General features: G+C 37.2%; 1 long non-coding RNA gene across 1 annotated transcript in view; it reads right to left on the bottom strand.

The window, feature by feature from the left end:
• Nucleotides 1-3,589: 3,589 nt before the first annotated feature.
• The window catches only part of LOC143571783 (uncharacterized), a 165,286-nt gene continuing 149,368 nt past the window's right edge, over nucleotides 3,590-19,507 (bottom strand). Inside the window, exon 2 of the long non-coding RNA XR_013142154.1 lies at nucleotides 3,590-3,863. This is a non-coding gene — a long non-coding RNA (uncharacterized LOC143571783). The remainder of the gene's footprint in view (nucleotides 3,864-19,507) is intronic.

Raw genomic sequence — 19,507 nt, 5'->3', positions numbered from 1 at the left:
GAAGGTACTTCTGAAACTAACACTACCACCAAAGAGTTTTATATTTGTTGTGATTATGATAGGGTGAACATTGCACGTGATTATTCGAGTTGGGTTGTTGACAGTGGTGCTACTTTTCATGTGACATCACAAAGGGATTTTTATTCGTCTTATACTCCTGGTGATTTTGGGAATGTCAAGATGGGTAATAATGGGCTATCAAAGATCATTGGTGTTGGGGATGTTTGTTTGAAGTTTGATACTAGGATGGATTTGGTTTTACACAATGTGAAACATGTTCCGGATATTAGACTTAATTTGATCTCCGCAGGCACATTAGATGATGATGGTTTCCACAGTACCTTTGGTGGTAGAATTTGGAAACTCACTCGTGGTTCGTTGATCATGGAAAGAGGTGAAAGAACTTCAAAGTTATATATGGCACATCCAAAGATTTCCAGAGACTCGGTTAATTCATTAACGAATTCTGATTCGACCGATATGTGGCATAAGAGACTTGCTCACATGAGTGAAAAAGGGATGTCTATTTTATTGAAGAAAGATGCCTTGTCCGGTGTGAAAGATGTTCATTTAAAGAAGTGTTCTCATTGTATGAATGGTAAGCAAATGAGAGTTTCTTTTCATAGTCATCCGCCTCATAGAAAAGAAAATATACTTGACTTGGTGCATTCAGACGTGTGTGGTCCTATGAAGACTAGAACACTTGGGGGCTGCTTATATTTTGTCACATTTATAGACGATCATTCGAGGAAGGTATGGGTTTCTACTTTAAAGTCTAAAGATCAAGTATTTGATGTGTTTAAGCAGTTTCATGCCCTAGTTGAGAGAAAAACTGGGAAGAAGCTCAAGTGTGTTCGTACAGATAATGGAGGTGAATACATTGGTCCTTTTAATGCTTATTGTAGAGAGAAGGGTATTCGACACCAAAGGCCACCTCCTAAGACACCACAAATGAATGGTTTAGCAAAATGGATGAACAAAACCTTGGTTGAAAGGTTTAAGTGTTTTCTCTCACATGCAGGGTTGCCTAATTCCTTTTGGGGAGAAGCTTTACATACAACGGTACATGTTATTAATCTTACTCCTTTTATTCCTTTGCATAATGATGTTCCAGACAGGGTTTGGAGTGGCAAAGATGTTTCGTATTGTCATTTGCGGGTCTTTGGATGCAAAGCATTTGTGCATATTCCCAAAGATGAAAGATCAAAGCATGATGTGAAGTCCAGACAGTGTATATTCCTTGGTTTTGGGCAAGATGAGTTTGGATACAAGCTATATGATCCGGCTTCAAAGAAGCTTGTTAGAAGTCTTGATGTTGTGTTTGTGGAAGACGAGAGTTTGAAAGATATTGAGAGGACACAGGTAGTTCCTCAGTATAATGATGATCTCATTGATTTGGACCCTATTCCTACTCAGCGTTATGAGACACATCACCAAGATGGTATTCAAAATGACGAACAACATGGTACCGAAAATGTTGATAATCAAAAGCAGGTAGAGTTGGATGACGATATTCATCCCGAGTTACCTGTAGATATGCCTGCATTTGTCCCACTCAGGCGGTCTTCGAGAGACCGTCAACCTTCGACTCGTTATTCGGCTTGTGAGTACGTCTTACTCACTGATGGGGGTGAGCCCGAGTATTATAAAGAGGCCATGGAACATAAGCAGAAAAGAGAGTGGTTTGAAGCCATGCAAGATGAGATGAATTCCTTGTATGAAAACAATACCTTTGAGTTGGTGAAGTTGCCTAAGGGCAAAAGAGCTTTGAAGAACAAGTGGGTCTACAAGTTGAAGACTGAAGAACATACCTCACGGCCTAGGTACAAGGCAAGATTGGTGGTCAAAGGGTTCAGTTAAAGAGAGGGTATTGATTTTGATGAGATTTTTTCTCCAGTTGTGAAGATGAGTTCCATCAGGGTGATCCTTGGTTTAGCTGCTAGTCTTGATCTTGAGGTTGAGCAAATGGATGTCAAGACAGCATTCCTTCACGGTGATCTCAATAAAGAAATCTATATGGAGCAACCTGAAGGTTTTCAGGTTAAAGGTAAAGAAGATTATGTTTGTAAACTTCATAAAAGTCTTTATAGGTTGAAGCAAGCACCGAGACAGTGGTACAAGAAATTTGACTCAGTTATGGGGAAGCAAGGCTACCGAAAGACTGCGTCTGACCACTGTGTTTTCTTTAAGAGGTTTGGTGATGATGATTTTATCATTTTATTGCTTTATGTTGATGATATGTTGATTGTTGGCAAGAATGCGGAAAGAATTTTTCAGCTGAAGAAAGAATTAAGCAAGTCGTTTTCTATGAAAGACTTGGGGCCAACTAAGAATATTCTTGGCATTCAGATTACTAGAGATAGAGCTTCAAAGAAGTTGCACATGTCACAAGAGCAATACATTGAGAAGGTGCTTAGCAGATTTAAGATGTCTAAAGTTAATGTGGTAAGTACACCTCTTACTCCCAACTTTAAGTTAACTGAAAAAGATTGTCCTACTTCTGAGAAAGAGATTGAAGAGATGGATGGTATTCCATATGCATCAGCGGTTGGAAGCTTGATATATGCAATGGTATGTACACGGCCTGATATTGCCCATGCAGTTGGTGTTGTTAGTCGGTTCTTGTCAAATCCGGGTAAGAAGCATTGGGAAGCAGTTAAGTGGATACTTAGATATTTACGAGGTACTTCCAAATTGGGTATAACATTTGGAAATGGGGAGCCGCTGCTTGTTGGTTACACGGATTCTGATATGGCAGGAAATAAGGACAACATGAAATCCACTTCTGGATATTTGGTGTTATTTGCAGGGGGGGCCGTGTCATGGCAGTCAAGACTACAAAAGTGTGTTGCTTTGTCTACTACCGAGGCTGAGTATATGTCAACAATAGAAGCATGCAAAGAATTATTGTGGTTGAAAAGATTTATGCAAGAGCTTGGTTTTATGCAACAGCGCTACGTGGTTCTTTGTGATAATCAAAGTGCTATTCACCTTGCTAAGAATTCTATGTATCATAAGAGAACAAAACATATTGATGTAAGGTATCATTGGATTAGAGATGCTATTAAATACAAGTTGTTTGAACTTGATAAAGTTCACACCGATGATAATTGTTCCGATATGTTGACCAAAGCTTTGGCAAGGGAGAATTTGAAGATATGTTGCTCACTCTCCGGGGTGGTGAGTTCTTTCTCATAGACAAAAAGGGGGAGATTTGTTGGGGTATTTTTTTGCCCATGAGAAAACCCGACAAAAATTTTAAACTTTATGGGATTTATTACTATTATTATTATTAAGTAATAAGGAAAAAAAAAAGATATGGATATATATCTATTCTCGGTTCCTCTACTTTGTACACATAAATCACAATTGGGTGATTTATGTTTTTTGGGCCACGTATTTTTTTGTTGGGCCGTGTGAAAGTCCAAGCAACAAACAAAAACTATTAAAAGGGTTCTTTACCCTTTTGGTGATATTATTATTATTCGGCAGACAACAACAAACATACGAAAAAAAGTTATTTGGGGTTTTCTTCTTTATGTTCGACATCAGTAAACAGAAGAATATTAGTGCTCCATGTTTTGGTTGTTTTGTTGAAGATAAGAGACGTGCCAGAGATCGATTCATTCTCTCGTTGGTGATACCTCTTACTCGTTACTCTTTTGTAGTTTGATTCCATATACTTGAAGATTGTTCGTACCAAGTATATGATGATTTGTGTATGCCTCTAGTTTTACCTAGAGAAGAACTTTTGTATTGCTCATTATTGGTGATAGTGAATTTGAAGCGGCTCTAGTAGTCCCGTGGTTTTTTACTCTCGCCTTGAGAGTTTTTCCACGCTAAAGTTATTGTGTCATTATTTACTTTTAGGATACCCTATTTGTTCGCATCCTCATTGGTTCATTCGGGTCGGGAAAAAGTTTAGCCAAACGAAGTTTAATTCCGCAATTTTTGTTTACTGTTCGTGGCTAAGTGGTCGTTTTTCCCAACAACACAAGTACCAAATTATTAGTTTGACCTAAAACAGCCTGTTACATACATAAATCTTCACAATATCACTACTTATCAACATGTTAAAATATAACACATCTTGAAGCGACCTACTATTATACGTAAACAGGTCTAAATTTAACATGCATAGAAAGAACAAACAAAGAGAAAAACATTATTATTATTATTATTATTATTATTATTATATATTGTTATTGTTATTATGTATCTTCAAAAATTTTGATTTTCAATTCCATTTATCGCACCTTCTTCACAACTATAATAATTTCACAATAAATACTTGCAATTTAGTATAAATGATATACATGATTGATTAAGTGGAGTAATTACCATATCATTATTAGCAAAACTACTGGAAGAATACACCCAACATACAGTTCGCTGTAACAATTAGAGTATTACATCACAGCAAATCTACCTCCCAACTGCGAATTACAAATCCCGATAGCCGTCTGGAGAAATCAACCAAAAACCACATTATTTCCATATAAACAGACCTAAATGGACAGTTAATCAAGTGATTCACTATGAAATTTTATCAGATTCCTAATGAAAACCGTAAATACTTAGGACTCAAGGGAACTCATTTGCTAAAATTGAACAAAACAATACATGATTAAAAGGGATTGTGTGTACCCATGCTGCTTCTAAACAGATCTATGTGAAGAATATGGCAGCGCAGGAGCTGTAATTAGTCGAAAAACCACGAGAAACGGGAATGAACCTGGCATAATCAAAATAAATCCAACCGATGATGGATATGGAATCATCGACGGTGGAAATCATACTTGAAAAACAAAATTTCAGAAATCAAGAATAAGAAATCAAACCTGGGGTATTTTGAATGTTCAAATAGAACATCTGAACCAGCTAAACATCTTCGGATCGGGCCCTCTATTGATTATCATCTGCTTCTTGATTTAGGTGGGAGGTAGAGAGAATTAGGAGAAACTTTGGCGAGGTTTAAAAACCCTGCTCGTGTAATAATACTTTTAGGTATTTGAAATTTGAAAAAACCCATTCACAACATGGATACGCGGGATATGTTATTTTTGAGTTTTAATATAGTATATATATGTCGGTGTTTGGGAGAGCTTTTCTTTTTTGCTTTTTGCTTTTTGGAGGGGCAAAATATCCAAAATGCCCCTCCAAAAGCAACTAAAAGCACCAAATTGAAGCTTTTAGGTGCTTTTGGAGGGGCATTTTGGACATTTTACCCCTCCAAATAGCAAGAAGCAAAAAAGATAAGTTCCCCCAAACATACATGTTAATAATAACATGTATTTTATTTACACTTTGATCATATTTTATAAAATACAACTAGTTAGGATTAGTTTCATGTAAAACCAATGACATATCTGAATTCCCTGTAAAATTAGCTTCGAAACCATATAAAGATGTAAATTTTTGGAGTTAGTTGGTTTCGGGTACTTACGGTGAGCGGTATTGGCTTCTACTCGCTTATTTTCTAAATTTCGCGAATCGAACATTCTAAAATTATTTTTATGACTTAATATTAATATATTTACTGAATTTATATTATTTTAGGTCATTCCCGACGTTTAGGAATTTATTTGGACTTTTAACCTCACCCGGGTCGCTGTTAGTGTCAGTTTTGAGCAGTATTCGATATGAGCCAAAACTTAACTTTTTGAACACAATAAAATATAATACGCATATTGTTGGGTTTTAACAAGATTATCAAAGCCATATAAACCCATTTATATGAAAAACGCAGCGGATTAAAAGTTTTAAATCTTGTTATATTGATTGATATAAAACCCGTTTTATATGTAAAACCCAAGCCCCGGATCCATATACGAATTACATGCATACCAAAATAATAAACCATAGGGGGTTTATGTAATACAACCTTTCAAGAGGCAAGAAGATGAAGGGGATGACGGTTTGAATGGCTAGCCTTCAATGGAGAAGAGCCTCAAGCTTGTATACCCTCCAAGCCTTCAACAAACACCTTGCTTGCTAGGATTTAATCACTATTGCACTTGAAAGATAAAACCTCTTGTGTTTTCTTCTTCCTTGAACCGAAATCAAAGAGAGAGAGATAGAGAGAGAGGTTGTAGAGAGCTTTTGCATGTAACGTGGTTGGGTGGTTGTGTTTGTTGTCCCAAGAAGTATTAATAAGAGAAAATGGATTTTAAACAAAAGGGTGGGAATTCCCCCATCCCCCCCCCCCCCCTAAAAAAAAAAGTGGGTTGGTCCTACCAGAAATTATTTTCTCCTTCCTCCTGGAACAGACTAATACTCCATGTACTAGTCTTAGGACTAATATTCCACATACCAGCCGCAGGACTAATACTCCATGTATTAGTTCACAGGACTAATACTCTATGTATTAGTCACAGGTTTATTTAAACTTTTTGACATTTAACACTTTTAACATGCCATAAGTTTTATGCAAAATACCACAACCATTATCATATATATATATATATATCATTTAACCAACTTAAATAATATCATAAGATAATCTCTCTAAATAAATTATCCATATAATTTATCGATTCCTCAAGTGCGAATATTTAGAAACCCATTTTCAAAATATCATGAGTGCTAATATTTACTTGTTAGATCATATCTACAATAAATATTATGGTGTTTGTCTAGCTTGTTATTGGGTATGACCTGACTTGGATCATAACGTACTAGCCACATCAACTCCAATATGTGTCTTGGGCAGACCGATTCCTACAATCTCCCACTTGCACAAAATACATAGAAGATTGATGAAAATAGCAAATACTGCCTAACAACGGTTTACTACCCCTAATACGTATGACGAAGTGCCATTCAATAACATCATCCCCTAATACGTATGACGAAGTGCCATTCAATGATTTAGGTGAATCTTTCATTTATCCTTTTGTCACGGATGTCACGTCAACTCCAAAGACACAGAATGATCATTCTTTGTTGATTTAACTTAGCAGGCCTTAGACATCTCACTCTCAACGAATAAGAGGGACAAATCCCCTATTGACTACATACGTCTCTTACTATCACCTTGTACTACACTTGAGCTCAGCCTTATGTACTGACATGTTTCAGAGCAGCGAAGAACTAAGTCAAAGTATAAAAGTCGATGAATATCAAGACCCAATATGTATCTCAGGTCGGAGGATAATATGATGTTCTCCTTTACTCAAAATTACTTATGATCACAAATCACAAGGATTCCATGCAGTAATATTTTAGGGCGGGTCAGTCCAATATTTATCCCATAAATATCTATGAACCTTGGCAGCAACCCTTGCAATATTCATACCCTATGAATATCAACCAATCCAAGTTCATAATAGTCTTACCTTCATACTTGTTCCCACAAATATGAACGACTACGGACATTTAGAATAATTAACTTATTCACGGATTTAAACATGCTAAAATGAAACATAACTCAAATATCATAATCATAAACCATAATCATATGAATGAGTCAAAATAACAATTGTTCCGATATCCAAATACAAAATAGATCAAATCCAATCACTAGAATATCGAAGTCCTAAGGCGCAAGTATGACCCTCATGCTTCGGCCTTTCAAGGAGCTTCGTGAGTGATCCGCAATGTTTTGATCAGTGTGAACTTTGCGAATACATATCTTTCCCTTTTCAACTTCATCCCTTATGTATTTGAACCTCCGGTCAATGTGCCTAGTCTTTTGATGTGCACGAGGTTCCTTGATTTGAGCAATCGCACCCTCGTTGTCACAAAAGATCTCTAGAGGGTCCCGAATGGAATGGACTACCCCTAGATCGGCCATGAATTTTCTAATCCGTGCAGCTTCTTGAGATGCGAATGAGGCGGCGATGTATTCAGATTCAGTGGTGGACAAGGCTACCACATCTTGATTTGCGCTCTTCCAAGATACATCACCACCATTCATAACGAAAACATATCCCGATTGTGATCGAGAATCATCTCGATCAGTTTGGAAACTCGCATCCGTGTAACCCTTTACAACGAGTTCCTCCTCACCAGAGCCGTATATTAGAAACATATCCTTAGTCCTTCTAAGGTATTTCAATATGCTCTTAACCGCCATCAAATGGCTACTTCCCGGATTTTGTTGGTATCGACTTGTCATGCTCAAAGCGCATGACACATCCGGTTTAGTGCATAACATGGCATACATTATGGATCCTATAACCGATGCATATGGGATTCCATTCATTTTGCTTTCTCATCCTTTGAGCTTGGACATTGAGAAGCACTCAATATTGTTCCTCTTTGAATGGGTACGAAACCTTTCATAGAGTTGTCCATCTTTCACCTTTTCAAAATTTTGTCAATGTATGCACTTTGATTCAAACCTATCAACCGCCTTGATCTATCCCTATAGATCCTTATTCCCAAAATATAGGCGGCTTCACTAAGATCTTTGATGGAAAAACAACTCCCGAGCCAGGATTTTACACCTTCCATGGTTGGAATGTCATTCCCAAAAAAAAGTGTGTCATCAACATACAATACTAGGATAGTAATGATGCTCCCACTAGCTTTCTTATAGACATAAACCTCATCAGCTTTCTTGATGAATCCAAATATCTTGACTTCTTCATTAAAACGGTGATTCCAACTTCTAGATGCTTGTTTCAATCCATATATTGATTTCTTTAACTTGCATACCTTATCAGGATGTTGTGGATCGACAAAACCTTCGGGCTGAACCATATAGACATCTTCCTTAAGGTGTCCATTTAGAAAAGCGGTTTTGACATCCATTTGCCAAATCTCATAGTCATAATATGCGGCTATGGCAAACAATATCCTAATAGACTTTAGCATTGCCACAGGCGAAAAAGTTTTATCATAATCAACCCCTTGAGTTTGAATGAAACCCTTTGCTACAAGTCTCGCTTTATAAGTATCCAAGTTTCCATGCATATCAGTTTTCTTCTTGAAAACCCACTTGCTTCCAACTAGTTTGGAACTAAGAGGTGGAGCAACCAAGTCCCATACTTGGTTTTCATGCATGGATTGCATCTCAACGTTCATGGATTCCAGCCATTTATCATAATCAGATTGCGACATTGCATCTCGGTATGTGGTGGGTTCATTCGAATCTACCACGTAGCATCCATCCATGAAAAATCCATATCTTTCAGGTGGGGTGCTAATTCTACCAGTCTTGCGAACGCTTTGCGTGTTTCGATCATCCATTTGATCATCATCAACAACCTCTTGTTGATTTCTAGTGTCAACCAAACGTGTATCTGCCTGTGGTTCTCGATCCTCCTAGAGTTCCATAGTTCTATCACTTCCTTCCATAAGGAACCTTTTTTCCAAGAACTTAGCCTTGCGAGCTATAAACACTTTATGCTCATTTGGGTTGTAGAAGTAATATCCCATCGAATATTCGGGATATCCTACAAAGATACACTTAGTGGAACGACTTTCATGTTTATCAGGGGTGTAGATCTTAACATAAGCCTCACAGCCCCATACCCTTAAATATGATAATGACGGAACCTTTCCATGCCATATTCAAAAGGTGTCCTTTCCACTTTCATGGTTGGTGCCATATTTAAAATACGGGTAGCAGAGATTAGTGCGAAACCCCAAAATGATAGAGGTAATGTGCTTCTAGCCATCATGGATTGAACCATATCCAATAAAGTTCGATTCCTCCTTTCAGACACACCATTATGTTGTGGTGTTCCAGGTGTAGTAAGTTGTAAGACAATCCCACAATTCCTAAGATGTTCTAGAAACGCATCATTGAGGTATTCACCTCCTCTATCGGTACGTAGTACTTTGATTTTTTTGTTGAGTTATTTTGTACTTCATTTTAGAAGACTTTGAACATTTCAAAGGCTTCATTTTTGTGTCTTAACAAGAACACATACCCATAGCGACTATAATCGTCGGTAAAGGTAATGAAGTATCTTTCACCATTCCTTGTCATTGTCCTAAAAGGACCACATACATCCGAATGTATGATACCTAATAAGTCTTTCGCCCTTTCATTAGTTCCATTAAAGGGCTCCTTGGTCATCTTTCCCAATAAACAAGATTCACATTCATCAAATGAATCATTAATTGATTTCAAAAGACCAATCTTTTGAAGTGTATGAATGCGATCCTTGTTTATGTGACCAAGGCGACAATGCCAAAGAAAAACTTTTACTCAAATCCAATTTGAGTCTTTTGGTGTTAGCTTGGTACAACGAGTTATCAATGAATTTATTATCATGAACTAATTCATAAATGACATTAGAGGGCATCGCTTTAAAATAAAAGACATTATTCATGAAAACATAAATATCATTGTCAACAAACTTAAATTCATAACCACATTGTCTTAAAAGAGAAACGGAGATAATGTTCCTAGTCAAACTAGGAGCATACAAAATGTTTTTGAAAACAACTTCCAAACCATTTGGAAGCTTCAAAACGTAGTCTCCTTGGGCTTCGACATTAACCTTCGCTTCGTTGCCCATGAAGAGACTTGTATCTCCTTTCTTGAAATGCTTATTTCTTTTGAACTCCTGCAACAAATTGCAAATATGAGTTTCACATCCGGTATCCAATACCCATGTGTTAGAATAAATAACATTAAGATCAATATGAATCATGAAATTCGTACCCGAGGTTTGCCCCGCATCCCTCTTTGCTTTCAACTCTTTGAGAAAGGTTGGAAAATTCCTCATCCAATGTCCTTTCTCACCACAACCAAAGCACGGGTCCTCCGAGCTAACCTTTAGCTTCTTTTCCTTTGGTTTGGTTGGTTCCGCTTTAGCCTTTCCTTTGAACTTGCCCTTGACGTGTCCCTTACCTTTAGCAACCTTTGCTTTAGGTTCCGGGTGATGCCTCTTCACCGATTGTGTTTCTTCCATATGACATGCATGAAACGCTTGAACCCTTTCAAAGCGTTCCACCCTAACTTGAATAAGGAACATTTCCTTAAGTTGGGTGATCATGTCAAATGCCCCATGATTTTCAAAACCCTTTTGAATCTCGGGAATCATAGTTTCCAACATGAGACAAGAAACTTGCACCGAATCCTCGGTGTATTTTAACCAATTTGCATAGGCATCTAAATCGTCAATGTTTGGTTCATCGGGAATAGGATCGTCCAATATATAGGACATTTTTTGTTGTTTGAGAACAATTCTCAAATTTCGATACCAATCCATAAAATTATTATGGTTAAGACGATCCTTATCAAGTATATATCTTAGTGATAGGTTATGCATGGGTGGGATAATTTCGTTAGGTGGATTGTAGATTGCGGACATCTAGGCAATTTAACAAAGTTCACTTTTAGTATTTTTGATATCAATAAATTAATTTTAATCTTTAATACCCTTTATGTTTTCAAGACAATTAATTATTAAAATCTAGAATCCAACGTTTCATTCAGATAGTAGTTAGGTGATCCTTATCCTACTATTCAAATTAACAAGGTAGTCAACGTTTGACAATTGCAACCCTTTGCAACTTCTAGTTTTATGGGATCGGTTAAACATCATATGTTTAGTTGGCATGTTTAATCCCATCAATACCTTTGAACGCCATGTGCCGGTGACCTTATTCACATGGTTTCAAATCAAGTCATCCTACTTACACACACGTGTGAGTTTACACATAGAAGTGGTTAGGTGACCCTCATTCCACAAGTATTGTAAAACCACCTAAAGATCACAAGTTTTCAAAAATGTGGTTAGGTGACCCTTACCCCACATCTAGTCTACAAGTGACTTAAGTGTTGTATAAAAGGATGGTGTTTAACTTGTTTTTAAAAGGGATTTAAGTTTTCTAAATTCTAGATTGGAAAACTATGTACCTTGCATTTGCATGCATTCAAATGTATGGTACTTTATTTGAAAACCTTTTTTCAAAATTCCTTTTAATAAAATCCATTTTATTGTGAAATCATTATCCTTTAATAAAACCAATTTTGTTACTTAATGATTTCTAAGGAACCAATTTTATGCAAGTTGTTGATATTAAGTTTGTTAATTATCCTTTTCCAAATAAGATAAAACAAAATATATAAATCAACCATGCAAGCATAAATAAACAACCACAAGTTCATAACCTTAGCCACCTAATCTTGGCCACACTTGTTGACTGAAACAAGTGTGCCAAAAGGTCTCTCCTAAAGGACGAGAAATGACACAAGGCATGTGTCGGTGAACTCTCACTTGATCCCGCATCCAAATGCTTCAAGTGTCCACCTTGTGTTGTGAGTCTTCCACTTTATTTGGGCTTCTAATTGGGCTCCAACTTCAGCTCCTTGCTTCCATGGGCCTCCAAGTTTGGACTTTGGCCTTTGGGCTAAAATCCCATCTTGGAGTATGAAGTCCATTAAGGCCCAAAACAACCCCGTAACTTTGTTGCTTCTTCTTTTACAAAAGAAATATATCCTAATACATTTTTCTCTAGTGAAAGAAACACAACTAATCTACTTATTATTACAAACCAATATGAATGAATAAATAGATTACAAACCCAAATAAATGAATATTACAACCAAATTGAATATTGAATAAATCACAACACAAGCACACATCCAAACACAAGGTCATGGCTAGGTTATGAATATCCAAATTCACATCCAAATATGCAAGTATTATATCGCTAAATGGTTCCCCTTGTAAACCTCAAACTTTCGGTCAAGGATAAGAAAAACCGAAAGTTTCGGGTTTTGTCCAAACAAAACAACCAACCATCCAAATGACTTAATTCTCCAAGATTATCACATGCACGTAAAGTATAATCTTGAAGAACCAAGGAGTAACCAAAAGCCCCAAAAATTTCAGACATATGCTGAACCATACCATAAAACCCAAAAATTTTTGGATCTATTGATGCATGTATCCATATAACCGGCTCTTTATGCCATTGTTGGGTTTTAACAAGATTATCAAAGCCATATAAACCCATTTATATGAAAAACGCAGCGGATTAAAAGTTTTAAATCTTGTTATATTGATTGATATAAAACCCGTTTTATATGTAAAACCCAAGCCCCGGATCCATATAAGAATTACATGCATACCAAAATAATCAACCATAAGGGGGTTTATGTAATACAACCTTTCAAGAGGCAAGAAGATGAAGGGGATGACGGTTTGAATGGCTAGCCTTCAGTGGAGAAGAGCCTCAAGCTTGTATACCCTCCAAGCCTTCAACAAACACTTTGCTTGATAGGATTTAATCACACTTGTACTTGAAAGATAAAACCTCTTGTGTTTTCTTCTTCGTTGAACCGAAATCAAAGAGAGAGAGACAGAGAGAGAGAGAGGTTGTAGAGAGCTTTTGCATGTAATGTGGTTGGGTGGTTGTGTTTGTTGTCCCAAAAAGTATTAATAAGAGAAAATGGATGTTAAACAAAAGGGTGGGAATTTTCCCCCCCAAAAGTGGGCTGGTCCTACCAGAAATTATTTTCTCTTTCCTCCTGGAACTAGACTAATACTCCATGTACTAGTCTTAGGACTAATATTACACATACCAGTCGCAGGACTAATACTCCATGTATTAGTTCACAGGACTAATACTCTATGTATTAGTCACAGGTCTGTTTAAACTTTTTGACATTTAACACTTTTAACATGCCATAAGTTTTATGCAAAATACCACAACCATTATCATATATATATCATTTAACCAACTTAAATAATATCATAAGATAATCTCTCTAAATAAATTATCCATATAATTTATCGATTCCTCAAGTGCGAATATTTAGAAACCCATTTTCAAAATATCATGAGTGCTAATATTTACTTGTTATATCATATCTACAATAAATATTATGGTGTTTGTCTAGCTTGTTATTGGGTATGACCCGACTTGGATCATAATGTACTAGCCAAATCAACTCCAATATGTGTCTTGGGCAGACCGGTTCCTACACATATTTTAGAAGTTTTTAGACTAAAATAGTATTATTTTATTTTCCATAATACGATATTACACGATAAAAACGGATTACATTAGCACAGTATTAGTCTTAAAAGCTCGGTTGTTACAATGGGCGTGATGACGAGGATGCACCGGCTCACATTAACCGACTCTACCACATTTTGAAAAATTTTAATTTACAAGGTGCTACTGAAGATTCTATTTTCTTACATCTTTTTCTGTTTTCACTTGCAGGTAAAGCAGCTCTCTAGCTCGACACTCAGCCGCCCGACACGTTCACTACGTGGGAAGCACTATGTTCGACATTTATTAAGGGATATTTCCCACCGGCTAAAGCGGCTATTATTCGTGATTAGATTCACTCGTTTCATGTGGAGCCAAATGAACAATATTTCCATGCTTGGGAGCGTTTTCAGAACCTGCTTGCCCGTTGTTCACAAAATGGTCTTACACCATGGGCTCTAGTGGGGAAATTTTACAACGGGCTGACATATGAAACCCAAGTTCGTTTTGACACTGTTGCTAGAGGTAACTTAATGGCAAGGTACCGAATGTAACGAGATGTTTGAGAGCTTCGCTCAATCAGACCTCTCCAAAAGGCCACAATGTGGGAATTCCACTCCCGTTAACAGTACATCCTCATCTGCTCGAGGTGTACACCAGGTTAATCTGGATACTAGTGTGGCTGCTGCTTTGGAATCACTAACTAGAGAGGTTAAGGAGCTGAAGGCCAAGGTGGACATGTGTAAGTTTTGTAGAGGTGGACATGGTACGTTGGAGTGCTCGGTGATGAATCAACAGGTCGATTTTGTTGCTGGTCAGAATAGGTTTCCCAACAATTACAATAATAACAACAATCAGAGTTGGAACATTTACAAGAACCCGAATCAGAATACTTCTAATTGGCGTCCGTCGGGGCACCACCCGGCTTTCAAAATTCTTGTACTCCAGTACAATGTTATTATGTTAATGATAATAATACCAATGGTACTAATGTTCAAAATAATGTGTAGGATTCGAACGGTGGAATTGGGCGTTTGGAAGAAATGATGAAGTAAATCATGGAGAGAGACCAAGCTACACAGAAGAAGTTCTCTGATCATGACCTCCTTTTTAAGAATCAACAATCTGCTATTCTTGATATTCAAAGGACTGTTGGTGATATTGCTCGTTGTTTAGAAGTAAGGCCTCCAGGTTAGTTTTCGGGTATTCCTCAAACTAATCCGCTTACTCAATTGAAAGCCATCTCCACTCGTAGTGGTAGGGTTTTCGGTCTGGAGAGAGTTAGTAGAGAACTTGAGAAAGATGGGGAAGAAGAGTTGGTGGATGAGGAGAAAACGATGGAGGTTCTGGGAAAAATACAATGTAACTCACCATTTATTGAGCCACGAGTAGAGAAAAGCATCGAAAAGAAGCCGGTTGATGTCCGGCCACCACCTCACATCATTGACCCTGCCTATGTCCCGTATCCCGCTCGTCTAAAGCATCAAAAGTATATGAAAGATTACGGGCATTTTCTCAATATATTTAGCCAGTTTAATATCAATCTTCCGTTCGTCGAAGTCCTCCAGCATATCCTAAATATGCCATGTTTTTGAAAGACCTTCTTAAAAGAAAGGATAAGTTGGAGGAGCTTTCGACTGTACCGCTAAATGGAGAGTGTTCTGCGGTGGTTCTTAATAAAGTACCGGAAAAATTACCCGACCCCGGTGTTTTTACTATCCCATGCTTTTTCGGAAGTGACACGACGTGTCAAGCATTGGCCGATCTTGGAGCTAGCAAAAACCTCATGCCATATTCTTTTTATGAAAAGTTGGATCTAGGAGAGCTCACCCCTACTCGTATGACGTTGTTTTTAGCCGATTGTTCCGTTAAGTATCCGAGGGGTGTCGTGGAGAATTTGATCGTTAAGGCTGATAATTTAGTTTTCCCTGCAGATTTTGTTGTTTTGGATATGGTGGCCGACGAGAGAGTTCCAATCATTTTGGGTCGTTCCTTTTTTCATACTGCTAGGGCAATCATTGACATGTTTGAAGGTAAGATCACTCTTAGAGTCGGTGATGAAAGTGCCACTTATTTGGCGAAGTCCATGAGACATCCGAGTGGTCAAGACGGTCTCATTGATCCACGTCACCAAGTTTACTCGATAGAATCATTTATCTCGGGCATGGGCCCTAGTCTTGACGATTCCCGTTCGGTGAGTATTAGTGTGAAAAAGGAGCTAGAGGTTTCTAGTTCTCGAGAAATGGTAGAGTGTGTTGGAGAAAGAGGTGGTGGGAAGCGTAAGTTTGAGAAGATTTGTGGAGTTAGAAAGAAGAAGACCAAGATTAATGAATGGTCAGATCATGATTCGATATCTTTGAGGGCATTGGAGTTCTACCGAAGTGGAGGAAGCTCCACTCGGTACGCCACGTGATTCCCATAACATGGTTTCTTCAGTGAAAACTCAAGTGTAGAGTTTGTATATTTTATTTTATTTTTTTTTTGTCTATTTTAATTTTCTTTGAGTCACTAACAATAATTTTTGTAGTCTTTGTTTGCGTCGTAGAGTCGTTTCAAGGAATCATCACCATCATGGAGAGAGGAATTTACGAGAATTCAAGAGGTGCCAGGTAAGTTTTACACGTCAAAATACCATAAAATGAGCATAACAAGTACTTGGTAATTTTCTAGAAAATTTTCTAAGGCGCAAAGGTTTCAAAAAAACGTCAAAACATTTTGTCAAAATTGCCCGTCGCGCGCGACGGGGACCTTTCTTTCCCTCCGCGCAGCGCAGACCAGATGTGACCAAAATTGGGCGCCGCGTAGAGCGGCCAGGCCCTCACCCCCTGGTCGCGCGGCGCCTAGGGGTATTTCCAGAATATTTTTTTTATTATTCTTTGTTGCCTTTTTGTTCTTTTATTCAGGTGTGATTCCTTGTGTTTATTTCCTGTATTTTGAGTCATGTTTTGAGGTCTAGTTATTCGAGTCTTGTTTACGTTTATCGAGTCATTAACGTAGTTTTTGTAGTTTTTCTTTGTTTTCGCGTTTTAAAGTTTTGCTAGATTGAAGATTGTATAAGCTAGAGTAACGATCCCCAAGGAATAATCTAATGAAAAAGACAAGTGTGGGGATGGAGTTTCAATGGAGCCGTATACTTTATGTTTTATTTATATATTTATTTGCGCGTGATTATTCAAGTTTTATGTATTTTGTGGGTTGTTGAAGTACTTTAAATGCATAATATCTATCAGTTTGACAAGATACATTTTAAGATATGTTTGTTTTGTTTGGCCACTTACCTTCGTGTGTGAGAGAAAGAGTTGCCATTTGCTGAGCACGTTCGTACTTGGAGGGTTTTGATGGTAAGAAGACCTAGACATCATGTTTCATGCGCATGTTACCAGCTAAGACTTTTCCATTATCTTGCTTGTTAACTTTGTATTTTGCTTTTGTTTTTTTTTTATTTTTAGGTTTTTAGTATTTTGTAGTCCAACTTTATTTTAAAATTTTATTTTTTAAGCCGTACTTATCCTTGCATTGAGGACAATGCAAAATTTAAGTGTGGGGATAGGATATTTGAGTCATAGGTAAAAAAAATTGAAAAATGTTTTAAAAAAAATGTCCACTGAATCTAGTTTTATGTGTTAAAAGTGGGAGATGATGATACTTATTGGAAATTGGTTTTTCAAACTACTAATGTTATGAGATAAATAAAAGAAAACACACTTAACTTGGGGTGTGTCGGTAGGCTCAGCCTTGAAAATGAAAGGGCAATTTGATAAAATGGTTAAAATGGAAATCTCTTGTGGGTAAAGCGTTTTGTCCGTGAAAGATAAGTAACGAAAGGTCAGGCCATACTCAAGCCTCAATTCTTGGTATGAAAAGTGAAAACATTATAAATTTAAAAAAATTGAATACGTTATCATATGATGCTTGGGTAGGTTTAACGTTAGAGTATGCCGTGTAGCCTGTGATACAAATCTTAAACTACTTAGCTTTAGTGTTTTACACATCATTGGCGTATGGTTTTATAACCTTAATTCTTGTATTGATGGGATGCCCCCGGTCTGGAGACCATGGGTTTGTATGCAGTGTATTCATCTTGGTATTCACAATTCTAAATGGGGCTGTGAATATTTAAAATAAAGCTAAAAAGAGCAAACCCGCAGTTTTTCTGCCACATAAGTCTTTAAAGATGATCACAAAAGTACAAATACACTATAGACTTGATCATCCACACTGTTAGCCTTGTGGGGTCCCCTTTCTCACGTCTCATTACCATTAAAAAACGGATCACAAGGGACACGCTACATGTAAGGCCTGCAGATGAAATTTTGCATACTCACCTATGGTGATGGTTCGATGTATTGCTAGATAACAGGGGTATGTCATGTTGTGGGGAACACTAGCTATTAATTAAATGTACCTTAATCGTATCTAATGACTGCTTGGTAGACTTTGATGCTTAAGCTTAGGTGGATAAGCAATACTCTTTATCGTCTTAACTATTCATAACAAATATAGAGCAACAAAAGTTTTAAATCTGCTGAGTTAGGGTGGTCTGGTTCGGTAAAAGCTGAAAATAAGCGGGTCTTAATAGTGTAAACCACTGAGTAATATTATTGTCGGATCTTATTTTTCCCGGTAAAGATTTTGGCATGGGTATAAGTGGACAACAATATCGGTGATCAAGATTTTTGCGTTTATCGAAGCTTTAAATAAACCTATATGTTTTTAAGACTGTATTTTCCAATTCTGATCCAACTACATCAGACTTTATCAGGGATGAAAAAAGAGTAAGTGTGGGGATATTTGATATACATCTATTTATACATCTCGAATCCCTTGTAAAGTTGTGTATATTTAATGTTTTGAGTTTGGTTTAGTTCGTGTTTCGTTTATCTTTTATTAATTTTGGTTTTGAGTCAAGTTTATTATATGTTTATCGTGTTTTAAATATTTTGGTGTCTTGGATGTTAAATCTAATTCTTTCTATTATTTCATGTGAAGTTTATGTTCGTGTTTGCTCATCAATGATTTTATGATTTGGTTCACTTAGTATTGTGATTTGTTTTCATATAGATTGTGGCATGTGATTCAAGGAAAAGAAGGCCTAGAAGGTTCCTGTCGTTGTTTGGAGTTCAAGGAAGAAATCTAACGTGTTTAAGTAATAAAATAACAATAAAAATTCATAGCCCCTCCCTGGTACACGCCGCGCCGCGCGGCCAGGGAGGCCAAGCCTGGTCGCCCGGCGCCTAGCTTTTCTGTTCAGCCCAAACTTTGCAAACCAAGCACAACTCATTTTATATAAAGAATGCTATAAACCTAGATGAACATACAACTTTGGGTAGCCGATTTTGAGAGAGAAACCAAGGGTTTGAAGGTGTTTAGAAGCTAGGAATCAAAGAGGATAAAGAAGTCTTTCAAGGAGCTGTTCGAGGATCAATTACCAAGGGTTTTATCTCTCTAACTTTCATTCCTTGTTCATTGTTTCTATAATGTCTTTGTTCTTTGTTTTTAATACTTGTTTGGGATTGTTTTTAATAATGATTCTAGGTTAGACTTCATGTCTACCTAGGTTTGATAAACATGTTTGACGCTTGATTCTTGCTTTGGACTA

Source organism: Bidens hawaiensis, unplaced genomic scaffold (genome assembly GCF_021521415.1).
Source record: "Bidens hawaiensis isolate Kalapana, Puna unplaced genomic scaffold, B.hawaiensis_p1.1 tig00025580_1, whole genome shotgun sequence".
Lineage (NCBI taxonomy): Eukaryota > Viridiplantae > Streptophyta > Magnoliopsida > Asterales > Asteraceae > Bidens > Bidens hawaiensis.
Note: the sequence above shows the minus strand (reverse complement) of the source record. Positions and strands in the feature narration are given on the sequence as shown.